This window comes from Tursiops truncatus, chromosome 4 (genome assembly GCF_011762595.2).
Source record: "Tursiops truncatus isolate mTurTru1 chromosome 4, mTurTru1.mat.Y, whole genome shotgun sequence".
Classification (NCBI taxonomy): domain Eukaryota; kingdom Metazoa; phylum Chordata; class Mammalia; order Artiodactyla; family Delphinidae; genus Tursiops; species Tursiops truncatus.
The window spans coordinates 84,181,297-84,195,923 of NC_047037.1; the positions used below are offsets into that span (position 1 = coordinate 84,181,297).

The following is a 14,627-nucleotide window of genomic DNA, read 5'->3' on the forward strand; positions in this document are numbered from 1 at the left end:
AAAAGCCCAGGATGCCTCTTTTCCATTATTAACTGACTCTATGTTAGAATGGCAAAGAATAATATGCAGGCAAAAGGGAGAAGATGAAAAAGAGATGATATAACAGATCATTCACAAACTAAAGAGCAAGTAGTATAACAACCAAGAATTGACTGTTTCTAGAATATCCATCTCCTAAAGAACTAAGATTTTTAAAGAACAACACACAATGCTGTGTTTTATTAATGCCTAGTTTTATAACACAAACATAAATAACTGATAATAATAGTAAAAACAAATTTAACTGTAAAGTAAATGGGCATATTTGGAACTAATAAGAATATTAATGAAAACAGACCCAATATAATTTTGCTACAGGGAATAGTAGTAGAAAATTTCTGGTTAATAGTCTGTCATAAATTTGGAATAATAAATTTACCTGAAACAGTATCTGAGAAATTCCTCTTATTTTTCTTATCTCTAAGACAAAACTTATTAAAGAGTTAAAAGTTATAGTGAAGCTAACATTAATACCCCATAAGACTTCTATGTGAATTTTTAGAAGATTTCTTGATTTCAGATTACAAAGAAAAAAACGAGTCACTGATTTTATATTTTAACTTACCAAGAATGTAAACAGCCAAAAAGATAGCTAAATGATACAAACAGTAAAGAAAATAAGCATTTGTTACATACTTCTGCTTAAAATTTATTTTCAGAAGCAATATGCCTATAATTTTTAAAATACCCAAAGAAAAGTCTCACAACTTGAATACTGTTGACTTTGATGTTATTTCCTCACAATTTTTTATATAACTGTAATCAATACTATAATACAACTTGACATATTTTTAATAAGTATCATCTTAAACAGTACAATATTCCATTAAATGGATACCATAGTTTATGTAATAATTCTCTTTAAACTACAGTACCCCACTTTTTGTTATTTATATATAAATAAATAAATAAATATAAATATATATATATATATATATATTTTTTTTTTTGGTACGCGGGCCTCTCACTGCTGTGGCCTCTCCCGTTGCAGAGCACAGGCTCCGGATGCGCAGGCTCAGCGGCCATGGCTCACGGGCCTAGCCGCTCCGCGGCATGTGGGATATTCCGGCAGGCGGACTCTCAACCACTGCGCCACCAGGGAAGCCCTTAGTGGTTATTTTGTTTGATGTTATAAATGCTAGAACACCAAATAATTATACAAAGAATAGATAAAATCTTATCTCCATTATTCTGCCTGGTATTATTATTTAAAATTTTACAAACAAATATTAGCTCAAAAAGGCTATACAGGGACTTCCCTGGTGGTGTGGTGGTTAAGAATCTGCCTGCCAGTGCAGGGGACACGGGTTTGAGCCCTGGTCCAGGAAGATCCCACATGCCGCAGAGCAACTGAGCCTGTGCACCACAACTACTAAGCCTGCTCTCTAGAGCCTGAGTACCGCAACTGCTGAGCCCACGAGCCACAACTACTGAAGCCCACGTGCCTAGAGCCCGTGCTCCGCAACAAGAGAAGACACCACAATGAGAAGCCTGCACACTGCAACGAAGGGTAGCCCCCACTCGCCGCAACCAGAGAAAGCCCACGTGCAGCAACGAAGACCCAACGCAGCCAAAAATATAAAAAATAATTAATTTTTTTAAAAAAGGCTATAGAACCACACACAGAAATGGACAACTGACTAAAACGGACAATTTTACACAATTAAAATGATGGGCAAGAGATCTTAAGATATACGGCACAAAGAAGACCCACGAATGGCAAATAAATACATGAAAATATGCTTAATATTAGGAAAATGCAAAGGAAGACCACAATGAAATGCCACTCCATACCTAGCGGGGCTAAAATTTTAAAACACTGACCACAGGAAGTGTTGGTAAGGATGTAGAACTAGAACTCTCACGTACTGCTGGTAGGAATGTAAAATGTACAACCATTAAAAAAACAATCTGGCAGTTTCTTAGAAAGTTAAGCATACACCTATCATATGACCCAGTCATTCTACTCCTTGGTATTTACCCATGAGAAATGAAAGCTTATGTCCAAACAAAGAATTTTACATGGATGTTCATAGCAGCTTTATTCATAACAGCCAAAAAGCAGAAACAACCCAAATATCTATCAACAAGTGAAGGGATAAACAAATTGTGGCATTTGTGGTATACAGTGAATACTCAGCAATAAAAAGAAATGCATCATTGAAACATGTAAAAGTAAGAGGTAGACACCCCCCCCCCCCACCGCCCTGGGCAAAGGGTTCCATTTATATAAAACTCTAGAAAATACAAACTAACCTATAGTGATAGAAAAGAGATCAGTTGTTCCTTGGGGATGGGCAGTGGGGAGGTATAGAAGGAAGGGATTACAAAGAGGCACGAGGAAATTTCTTTTGAGGGTGATGGATATGTTCACTATATTGACTGTAGTGATGGTTTCATGGGTGTATACATATATCAAAATGTCAAACAGTACACTTGAAATATGTTTGCAATTATGTCAATTATACCTCAATAAAACTTTTTTTAAAAAGCACAAAGTATTGACAATATGACTCCTGTAAGGGCATAATGCTTACACAGAATACATCATATTCACTTTTGTTTTTACTTGTCAACTAACAGTTACAGAAGACTACATGATGCTATGTATGCCTATGATGCTAATAAGAGAACCTTAACCCTAGGAACAGCTGAAAACCACCACACAGGCTTTTGTCTGTTTAGAACGAACTAATGTGGCTCTTGATAAGGCTGTGGGCACCCACTTGTCCAGTCAAGTTCGGCAAATCCTGAGAATTTCCAGTCCCTTAACAGCTCAGGAGTATATTAGTCAGAAATGCCTCTAAAGTACTTACTCATCTTTGTTTCAGAACAGGGCTTAATGGCAATATCTTGTGTGAGGATTTAGGAATATTATCTTGAACTGTCAAGCCATGAGGCATGAGGCATAGAAGGGTTTGACCTCCAAGATTCAGGCTCAGCTCTAATATTTTAGATATCAAAGTTGCTACGGTGCAATGATTCATTTGGAGGGTGAAGGTAGAGGGAGTTATTTTCTGTTGTTTTATTCTTCTCTGAGGTAGAAATAGTTTACAATAAAGAATTAATAGTCTTTATCATTGCCTATTTTTAGGTACTTCCCCCACCCTCCTTATCCAACAGCATCTTTGGGTGAGGATGAGATCATATTTAAAATACGCACACACCACTGAACAATAGCAGGTACTATAAATCTACATTCAAGCACTGCAGGTGTACCAAGTTGGGACCTGAGCATTCTGTATTTTAAGTGTCTGCTTTGGATCACATTGAAGAGTTTGGGTGTCACTTGGCCTATTCTTTGGATTAATCAGAGATACTTTTCTTTCTTGAAACAAATGAAATAGAGGACACTGAACTGAAGTATGTTATATTCAAAATAATTTGTGGATATTGTAACTCATGTTAATAAAGTCCCTCACTGTCTGATTCTGCATTACCTAAGACTAGTACTTATAGAGTGACAACCCATTTTTCACAAGATACAGTTATTCTCACATTTAGCTAGCTATCACACTCTAAATGTTCGTATTAATTGGCAATCTGATTCCCTATGTATTATTTGAGAGTTCTAACATAATTGTTTTGGTTCATAAAATCAGCAACTTTCACAATTATTAACAACTGTAGTATTTTACTTTTAATAACTTACATTCAAACTTCAATTGATAGAATTTCAATGTATGAGTCACATAAACAGCACTTCAGGTTATCTAGAATGTTTTCCATTATTTGAAAGTAACAAAAAGTCATGACATTTGTCAGACCTTGATCTCATACTGACACTGTTAGATACTGATTAGATATGGGGTAACCTATGCTATCACATGATGGTAGGTCACACGTAATTCAGGAATGCTAGAAATTTTAAAGGCATTCAGCTATTCAGCTTCCCTAAGACTCAAGCTAAATGGGCAGATTTTGGCAAAATACTGACGACAAACCTGACCTTCAGTGCATCCCTAAATTGGACAATAATTTGGCAATACCCACCAAAATTCAAAATCCTTTGACCCACCTCTTCCATTTTTAGGAATTTACTTTATGTGTACAAAATGTGCTATTAACAAAATAATCTATTACAGCACTGTTTCTTACAGCAAAAGACTGGAATGTCCATTAATATGGAGACGACGCCTTGAGAGCTGTGGTGTTAAGATAGTAATCTCTGGAAAAAGACTCTCTGGGTTCAACTCCAGAGTCCTATTACTTATGAACTGGGTGACATTGGTGGGCATTTAACCACTCAAAGCCTAAACTGCCTCATCTGTTAAATGGGGATAAAACTAACACCTATCTTATAAGGCTGTTGCGAACTTGCATGACTTAATTCAAGAAAAGTGCCTGATACAGGAGTACACTCTCAAAAAATTGTTGTGTAGGATGATGATGGTACATTAGTACAACTGAATACTAGACTACTATTTAAAAGAATGTGGCATCTTTAACTGTATCAATGTGGAAAAATCTCCAAGGTAACATTGTTAAATGAAAAATGTAAGGCCTGGGAATAACATGACAAGATGCTACCTTTGTGAACAAATACATGAGAAAAAAGAGTAAGGATGGAGAGACGGGGAGAAAACGCACACATGTATGAATATAAAAATTTTACTGTATTTGTACATGTATTATCCATTCAACTTAGTTAAAAATATTGAGTGATTTGATGAGTGCTAAACCAATTAAGCCAAGTGATAAAATTACTATATATAACTAATTAACTGAGCAAAGAGCATAGTAACTAAATAATAATGGCAAATATGTACATGGCTCTTATTATGTAACAGTCGTTGTTCTAATCACTTTTCTTATATTATTTAATCCTCACAACACTTAATGAAATAAATATACTCTTAATATCCTTATTTTAAAGCTGAGAAAAATGCAACAGAGAGACATAAGACAAACTTCCCCAAAGTCACACTGCTAAGAAGTAACAGAGCCAGGGTTTGAGCCAGTCTGGCTCCAGTACCTACACCCTTAACCTCCTTGCTTGCTATGTTGCCTCTCAACACTACTCTAAAATTACTTTTTATTTACATATATCCCAACTCTTTTCAAAAGGAATTTGTACATTCCTCAAAAAATGAAAAACAGAACTCTCATATGATCCAGCAATTCCACTCCTGGGTATTTATTTAAAGGAAACAAAAACACGAACTAGAAAAGATATATGCACCCCACTAAGTTCACTGCAGTATTATTGACAATAGCCCAGATATGGAAGCAACCTAAGTGTCCATCAACAGAAAAATGGATAAAGATGATGTGGTGTGTGCATACAATGGAATATTAGCTGTAAAAAAGAATGAAATCTTTCCATTTGCAACAACAGAGATGGACCTACAGGGTATTAGTGAAATAAGTCAAAGAAAGACGAATACTGTATGATTTAGTTATATGTGGAATTTAAAAAACAAATGAACAAACAAAACAGAAACAAAGTCATAGATACAGAGAACAAACAGGTGGTTGCCAGAGGGAAGGGGATTGAGGGAGGAAAGAAACATGTGAGGGAGATTAAGAGGTACTAACTTCTAGTTGCAAAATAAATGAGTCACAGGTATGAAATGTATAGTGTGGGGAATATAGTCAATAAGTATGTAATATCTTTGTATGGTGACATGTCGTAACTAGACTTATTGTGATTATTTTAAAATGTATAGAAATATCGAATCACTATGTTGTATAGCAGGAACTAACATAGTATTCGCTTTAAGTCAATTATACTTTGAAAACAAAAGAGATCAGATTGTGGTTACTAGAAATAAGGGAGCAGGGGAAGGGGTAACCAGATGAAGGTGGTCAAAAGGTACAAACTTCCAGTTATAAATAAGTGCTAGGGATGTACTGTATAACATGATATATAATTACATTACTGAATGTTAAATATGAAAGTTGTCAAGAGAGTAAATCCTAAGAGTCTTCATCACAAGAAAAAAAATTTGTTTAACTTTCCTTAATTTTGTATCTATATGAGAGGATGGATGTTTACCAAAATTACTGTGGTCATCATTTCATGATGTATGTAAGTCAAGTCATTCTGCTGTACACCTTAAACTTATACAGTGCTGTATGTCAATTATATCTCAATAAAAATGGAGGGGAAAAATGTGTACAGTTTACAATAAAGAACATATACATGATTAAGTTAGTAAAACTTTTAAGGAAAAGGGGAAACAAAAAATATCAACACGAGAAACAAATACAAATACTTTAAACATATAACAAATCTCACTCTAAAGCAGGGGTCCCTAACTCCTTGGAACCCGGCTGCACAGCAGGTGAGTGGCAGGCAAGTGAGCGAAGCTTCATCTGCCACTCCCCATTACCGCCTGAACCCTCCCCCCACCACTGCACCACCACCACCACCCCACCGCCGCCACCCACCCCGTCTTCAGAAAAACGGTCTTCCATGAAACCGGTGCCAGAGGGCAAAAAGGTTGGGGACCGCTGCTCTAAAGCATCTGTTATTTTCTATTACGGCTTTGAATGATATATTAATTTCAGATTCTTAAAAGGACTGAAATCAAGTATTAAGTAACTTAATTTTGCTTCTTTATAGGCATTCTTATTTGAAGCTTTCTAAGGAGAGTTAACGTTGTATTTAGTTTTTTTATTCACCGAAACCCAAATGTGGACTTTCCCTTATGCTGACCGTCAAACAATTACGTCAGGTAACAGACTCCATAATTGTGCAATATGCTCTATTATCTCCAAGGCAGAAAACATTTCTGGAGGACTTAATATCCATACCAAAAATAAAATTTGCAACCCTATCTGGTAATGCCTATCACTTTTCTGTACATTTTTAATGACAACTTCTTATTGGATGCCCATGGGTTATCACATACACAAAAAAATTAAGGAGAGTTTATGGAATTAGCAGGGTAATTTATACACTTTCCCCTCAGATACCTAAGTAATTAAGACAAAAAAAAATTTCAGACAATTGCCATTTCTGGCAATTTCAAATGGAATTCTTCCTTTTGTTAATTCCTTCTTTGCCCTAACAGATCTTTTACTTTTAATTAATTAACTTATTAATTAATTAATTTCTGGCTGTGTTGGGTCTTCATTGCTGTGCGCGGGCTTTCTCTAGTTGCGGCGAGCAGGAGGCTTCTCTTCCTCGCGGTGCGCAGGCTTCTGCTGCAGAGTACAGGCTCTAGGCGTGTGGGCTCAGTAGTGGTGGCTTGCTGGCTCCAGAGCGCAGGCTCAGTAGTTTGGCACACAGGCTTAGTTGCTTCGTGGCATGTGGGATCTTCCCGGACCAGGGCTTGAACCCGTGTCCCCTGCATTGGCAGGTGAATTCTTAACCACTGTGCCACCAGGGAAGTCGCTTCTTTTTAAAAAAGGTAGTTTTTTCTAATTACAGAAACACTACATGTTCATTGTAAAAATAAAAACACATAATACAGAAAAGGGTAAGAAAATAAAAACCACCCAAAATGCCCATCCATGTACTGAGGTAACCACTAAACATACACTTTGGTGACTATCCTTTCCGCAATTCAACTTGTACAGATATGCACAAACATGTAGTTTTATGCATGTGTTATTGTGAATACCCTGCCTTTTTTCCTTTGTCTTTCTGTTTTCTTTTGCTTACTTCCTCCTTCCAGTGTTGACAATCATATAGGCATATACAAAACTCATGGTGTTTTTCAGCTGTTTAACAAAAATGGGATCTCGTTACATATTTTTCTCTAAACTTTGCCTTTCTCACTTAAGATACATGATGGATCTTTTTAGGATGTATTTGGAAATCCTTTCGATTCACCAGTATGGATTTAACTTCAATTTTTTTTTTAACTCCTACTTTTAATGGATTTTAAAAACATAAAATCTATAAGTTATACACCAATACCCCTACTGACAGGCATTCCCTTTGTTCCCAGGTTTTTGCTACTTCAAACACTGCTTCAATCGACATTCATGTGAACACTTGCTACTTGCTGGTGTTTTTATTCTAAGGAAAAGAGTCCATACGGTGGGATTGTTGGATGGAAGAATATGTATTTTTAATATTAACAGATATTGCCTGATTGTTTACTAAAAAAACTGTAACAATTTACATCTCCACTAGCATTTTATGAGAAAATCCTTTACCACTAGTGGTAGGTTTACCACTTAATTTCTGCTAATCAGAAAAAAATTTTTCATTGTTAGTATATTGATTACTAGTGAAGTTATACATCTTTTCATAAGTTTGTTGAATGTCTGGATTTCTCTTCTTGAAGTTCTGGTCATATGCTTTACCCATGTTTCTATTATGTGGACTTTTTCTTAATATGTAAAAGTTCTGACAAATGTTAACTCTATCTGTTATACATATTTCAATTTGTTTTCAATCTGGCTTTTGTCCTCTATTTTTGCCACTGAAAAATTCTTCATTTCTATGTGTTCTCATACACCTATGTTTACTTTTATGACTTTCAGATTTCCTATCTTGGTTTAAAAGGTCATCACTACATCTAGATTGTATATATAAAAAAATTTTAGGAATATTTTTAATATTTTAAATATTTAAGTTTTTAATCCATCTTGAAACTAGTTTCTGCATATGCTGCAAAATACTGGCTCAAGTTAATTTCTTCCAGACAGACAAGCTGTGTCAGTTACATTTACTATATATGTCCCCGTTTTTCCCACTGGATTGAAATATCACTTCACCATGTATTAAATTATTTTATATGCTGGGATTTACTTCGCTTTTTAAAATTCTGCTGAGCTTACAGAGGCCTAAAAACATACCTGCACCTATAAACTTAAATAACGTATTCAGTTATCTGGATAAGTCAAAACATTTTCACTTAGGATATCCAAGTAATTAAGAAGAAATCATCATTTAAATGCCTAATTCTCCATACCAAATTAAAAAATTATTGCCCAAAGCAATAAACAGTGATTGTAGGAACTCAAATAGAAATTTTAAAACTTTCTTAAATCTCCTAATCTAAGATGACTTATTTTGATGCATTTCTGTCCATCTTTTTCAATATGTATATACAATTACTACACATACAGTTTCTGTATCATGCCCTTTCTTCAATTTTATAAGTGTTTTCTAATTTAGTCTTCTCTATTTTATTGTTAAATAAACACTTAAAAGAATTAAACTAAGAAATAACTAAAACAAAACAAAGTCTGGTTGTTTTTCATTGCTCAAGCACATGTGCAGCTCTTCTGCATTATATCATGCATTACCCGTTTTACTTTCAATGAAATAAGCTTAACTATTTTTCAGAAAAGAAATAAAACATGGCATGCTGTTGATATAATTTTTAAAAAGGTTTGTCAATGAAAGAACAATGGTTTCTACAGATAGCATTAAGATTCAGAAAAACTGAAAATTTTATTGTAGTAACTAGTCATAATATTGACACCAAAAAAATAGCAACAAAAAAAACACAGGTTAAATCTCAAAATATCTATGAAATACCACCAATTTTGAAGGCTAAGTGCAGTTGTGAAATTTATTAAACAGAGCTAACTACAAACAAATGTAAAGGGGCGTTTCAAAAAAATTAATCATTAAATAATTTTATTCACAGTAGTAACTAATTCTAAAGATGACTTTAATAGTTACAGGTAAAAATAAAGATTTATTACTATGAAAATATACATCTATTTCAGCTATCTTTATAAACACACACACAATGTATATGTATTTACTATACATATAATATGTATATACTATATATATATAAAATAATACACTTATATAAACCGAAGTCACTTTCAGTTCACAACAGGAAACAAAGAAAATAGTAAAATTTTAAAGTCTCTACAGAAAAATTAAATGGAAAATATGGTTATTGATCATAATTTATTTCACTATAATAGAAAACTTGACATTAAAGACATTAAATATTCAATAATCTCTTAATAAAATCTTTCCTTAGAACAAATGAGTTATTTTTTTCAGGACTAAGGTGAAACATAAACTCATGATAGCTACACTTCAATTATTGTTTAATTTACTGATATTTTCCAATACAAAACCACTAAACCTTGTGAATCGTCAACCTAGGAAGGGAAAAGTTTTACTCTAGTTCACGTCTCCATTGTGTTCTCTATATTCCTATGTCTACTTCAAATGAGGATAAAAATAAGGCATAAAAACAGTTAGAATAAAAGGCAGAAATTTTAAATATAAGCTAAACTCAAAAGTTCCACCTCTGTAGGGTGGTGTAATTTTAATATATTTCTATAATCCTGTGTAGGGATAATAATTTAGAAATACAATACTTCCTTAAATTGATTCTACATATTAATGATCATGAGCTCTGGAAAATCTTTATATAGAAAATATTAAGTCACTGCAGTTGCCAAAATAATAGACTTTATGTTGATATTTCTTAGCTCCTATTAATAAATCTATTTTAGAATCTTTGCTAGAAGTACATTTTTCTTGCTATTTTTTGGTAATAAGCCTCATTTCAAATTCTACTCTTTACTCCATACCCCAAACTTGTTGCTCAATTTTATAGGATATCTAAAAGTCTCCTTTAGAAATTCAGTATATAAAATCAAACTAGGTATCAGCAAAGTTAATTATTTAAACGTACAAAGTATGTACTAGGCCCTCTGCATCATGATCTAATTTAATAGCATCTATGGCATAGATTTAAACACGAGGAAATTTAAGCTTAGATTAAGTAAATTGTCCAAAGTCACACAGCTTAAATAAATGGTAAGGCCAGACTTGAACCCAGGTCTATAGGATCAGGAAATATCACTTAGTTTTAAAAATACTTTCACATAGATTACCTAGGGTTTATCTCACTTGAAATCATAACACCCTTGATAGAAAGGTTCCTAAGTATCAAACCATAAGCCCCCACCCCCAACTTTACTTAAAAGCATATAGCTAAAGTGGCAGTACTTAATGATGATTTTCTGACTTTTAGTCTAGTGCTATATCACGTGTAGCCTGTACAGTGCCCCTTTTTTCAATAAACACAACTCACTCCTCTTCCCTTCCCTATCATGCAAACACATATGTTGTGAAAATAAGTTGATCACTACATTAATAAAGTCCATCTGAGGTTTATATCTATTCTATTGACCATGATTTGGATGGTTACTATTAACAATTTATATCTTAAAGCTAATACCTAGTGCATAAACTCAGTAGGAGCTATGATCTGCAAGAACTTTAAAAGTAGTTTAATCTCCCTGTCCAACTGTCAAACACTCATTCAATGAACAATTTATTTAATGCCTATCAAGTACTTCTGCATCCTGGTACTAAAGACACAACAGTAGAGACACTGTCCTTGAATTCCTAGGAGCTTTACAGTTTACTAAGGAACAGCCCAGCAAACAGTAATTAAATACAACGTGCTAGAAATGAAAATAGAATAGAAAATATTGTGTAGTAGTCTATAGAAGTTAGTGCCTAGTTCTGCCCACAGAGGAAGAAAGCATCTTGGTGGTGGCCATAATCTACAAAGGCAGTGACATATAAGAAAGACCTCAGAGTAAGCACACAAGAGGTGTCAGGGACCCGAACACAAAAACCCCCGTGTGCCATTTAATGTTGGACTACAGCACAATTCTCTAATGAATGTTAAGATTTCTACATATAGGGAATTCCCTGGTTGCCCAGTGGTTAGGACTTCGTGCTTTCACTGCCGGGGGTGGGGGGGCCAGTTCAGTCCCTGGTCAGTGGTCAGTGGACTAAGAACTAAGATCCCATGAGCCACGTGGCAGGCCAAAAAAAAAAAAAAAAAGATTTCTGCATATAATATTCATAGATTGATAAAAAGCTCGTCTCAGAAATGGTTTCCACACTTCACATCACTTGTTTGTGTGTGTAAATCGAGTATAACGTCAAAGCTCTTTTTCAAATTCAACTTTAGTAGCAATTTAGTCACCAATTCCTGCTGCCAATCTTCCAGATTTCATTAGTGGTCTAAATTATTGCTTTTGCAAGTTCCTTAAAATCAGGGGAACTGTGAAGTAAAATTGCAAACTCATTCAACCTCTTTCACATTGACATTTTCTCCTCTAGTGCTCAATCCTTTTTAGCCTGTTTTCTCTATTCCATTTTGGTCTCATCCAGACAGGACTGGTTTAGACTTCAAGAACTCCTGTTATTTGGTGGAATGTTACCTGGGCAATGAAGCAACACTGCTTACATTTTTCTCTCCTCTAGTGATCAGGGAACCTCACTTTGGAGCAAACTAATGGATAAAACTATATTTATATCGGTAGCAAGCATACCGATACTTAAACATCGCAAACAAATTAGTGCTTTTGTCCAATATAAGTTATATGCACAAAATGCTAAAACTGTAAATCATAACAGTGGCCTTCATCATTACTCAGAGAAAGCAAGAAAGATTTTTAAGGTTATGTTTTCTAGTAACGAGCATCAATAAGCGAGTTTCTCTATTTTGAACTTACTATAAAACATTTTGTTAAATTGATGTTACTCTAGCATTTTAACTTCCCCCTTAACAAAATAAGACCAGTTTATTGCAGAGAATTTGGAAGATACCAGAAAAACAAAAATAAGTCATTCATACCCACCACTCAAAGATAATGATTCCATCTTCCTCATTTTTCAGTTGTCTTTTTAATGGATTCTTCAATGACATGGGTTAGAAAACTCTAAGGTTTAACTAAGAATATAATTTTTTCAGATTAAGAAAAAGTGTAATTTAAATTTAAAAAATCAGATTTGTAATTTCTGTAAGGCCTTTCAATTTAAAAGAACCAAGGGACTTTGAGTTTGCAGTATAAACAAGAGTTTAACCCCAAACAGAAAAACACTCTTCCCTAAGGCACATTGTTTGGGGTCAAAACATTGGTTACTATATTACATGTGAAATGGGAGTACACTGGGTTGGGCAAAAACCTAAACAATCTTTTCTGCACTTTCAGAAAATACTGTTCATCAAAATCTGAAGAGGTCACCTGGACTTTTACAAATGGGGAAAGCTAAGGAGGGATACAAATGCTACTTAACATAAATTTACCACTAGTCAAGGAATTGACTGGGAGTGGCAATTACGTAGGATTTTAGGGAGAAATGGCAAGAGGATGTCAAAGGCAGAAAATATGAAGTCAGCAATATCTCAACTTAACCTCCTTACCTTTAAGTTTATGGTCAAACACATTAGTTTAATTATCTTTCCAGCCCAATTAGTTTCTGAAGAATTACTTCCCTTTCAGGGAGGTCACTTTTCCATAAGCTAGCCTGGGTCTCCTGCAGATCATGACACCGCAACACCATCTTTCAACGCCTCCCCATTCAATCTAGACTGTCGCATTACCAACACCTCCTGTTTTGAAGGTAGTATATATTTATTCTTTCAACTGTCCTCTCCTTTTCTGCACCATTAAGTCAGAGAAGAGAAAGGTAAACGGCCACCTTTTACCCTTCCAGATCCATTCAAAGCTTGTGGATATCTATAAAACGCCTCTCGCAGGGATGCTACATAAAAGCTAAGAATTAACTGAAAATGCACATTCGGAAGCAAGATTTACAGTGACACCGCAGTGAGGGCCACATCGGTGACATTCTCTCCCAAGCCGGTCTCACAGGAGACGCCTCTGCCTCCGGGGTTTTTCCTATCTCCCCGCTCCCCAGCCCCGGGCTGAAGGTAAAGACTTTACAAGGCCTCTGCCAAAGAACGGGGGATTGAGACCTGGAGGCTACTGCAGACCCCGAAGAATGCCTGAACCAATCCCACTACCCGAAGCCCCAAAGACTCGAAAGGGGAACCATAATGGCGGCACTCACCCCCCAGCCCCGGGAAGGGTGGACATGTGAACTCCTAGGTTGCAGGGGCGACCACATTGGGGGAGCGGGTGTCAAGATAACTGGAGAAATGAGATCGCCGGTGCAGGATGACAGCGGGGGGAAGCCCGGGACAGCAGAAGCCACCATTCACACTCTCTCTTCTCTTCATCCTCTCACCTCTTCTCTTCTATCCCAACCAGCCGCCGGTTACCGGTCGCCACTCACCTGCCGGGGCGCGAGGTCCAGAAACTGTACCGATCACCTACCCAGAGGCTCTGTCACTGTGGGAGGAGAAGCCTTCAGCTGCAGAGGGGGGCGGGTCTAGACAGTCACGTGACCCCGGGCTCCGCCCTGTTCTCCCCAACCGGGCTTGCTGCATCTCCGGCGCCTGTATTTTTGCGGATCGTTTGAACATTAATTTTCTTGCGATTAGATTTTAGGACTGCAAGAACAAAACAAAAATGTCCGCAAAGATTATGTTGTAAACTGCAACGTAGAAGGCGTGGGTGGAACGGGCTAAAGTGCATTGCTAAGGAAGTGACGTTCACGCAGTGGTCTCGGGGCCGGAAATGGAGATAAAAGTTCCGCCCCCCTGGGGCCCGCCGGCAAAATCCCAGGCTTATGGGTTTGGGGCCATCACGTGATATCGAAACCGAAACGTGCTGGACGGAAGCCAAGTTATCCGGCCAATTGTTAAATACACCTATTTGTCTTAAAAGCACTAATTTACTTAAGTCTCCCACAGGCTTCTTTACATTTAGAGGAACCAGCTTTATAAAATCTTATTAGGAGACAGGAGCGTTTGAAGGTCATAATGGAGACTACCAGC

The 14,627-nt window shown here is 36.1% G+C and overlaps 1 protein-coding gene across 1 annotated transcript in view; it reads right to left on the minus strand.

Moving 5' to 3' along the window:
- Nucleotides 1-14,226, minus strand: part of ATP6V1A (ATPase H+ transporting V1 subunit A) — a 55,620-nt gene extending 41,394 nt beyond the window's left edge. The window contains exon 1 of the mRNA XM_019922690.3: nt 14,024-14,226. The gene's annotated coding sequence lies outside the window, so the exon portion shown is untranslated. The remainder of the gene's footprint in view (nt 1-14,023) is intronic.
- Between the last annotated feature and the right edge of the window lie 401 nt (nt 14,227-14,627).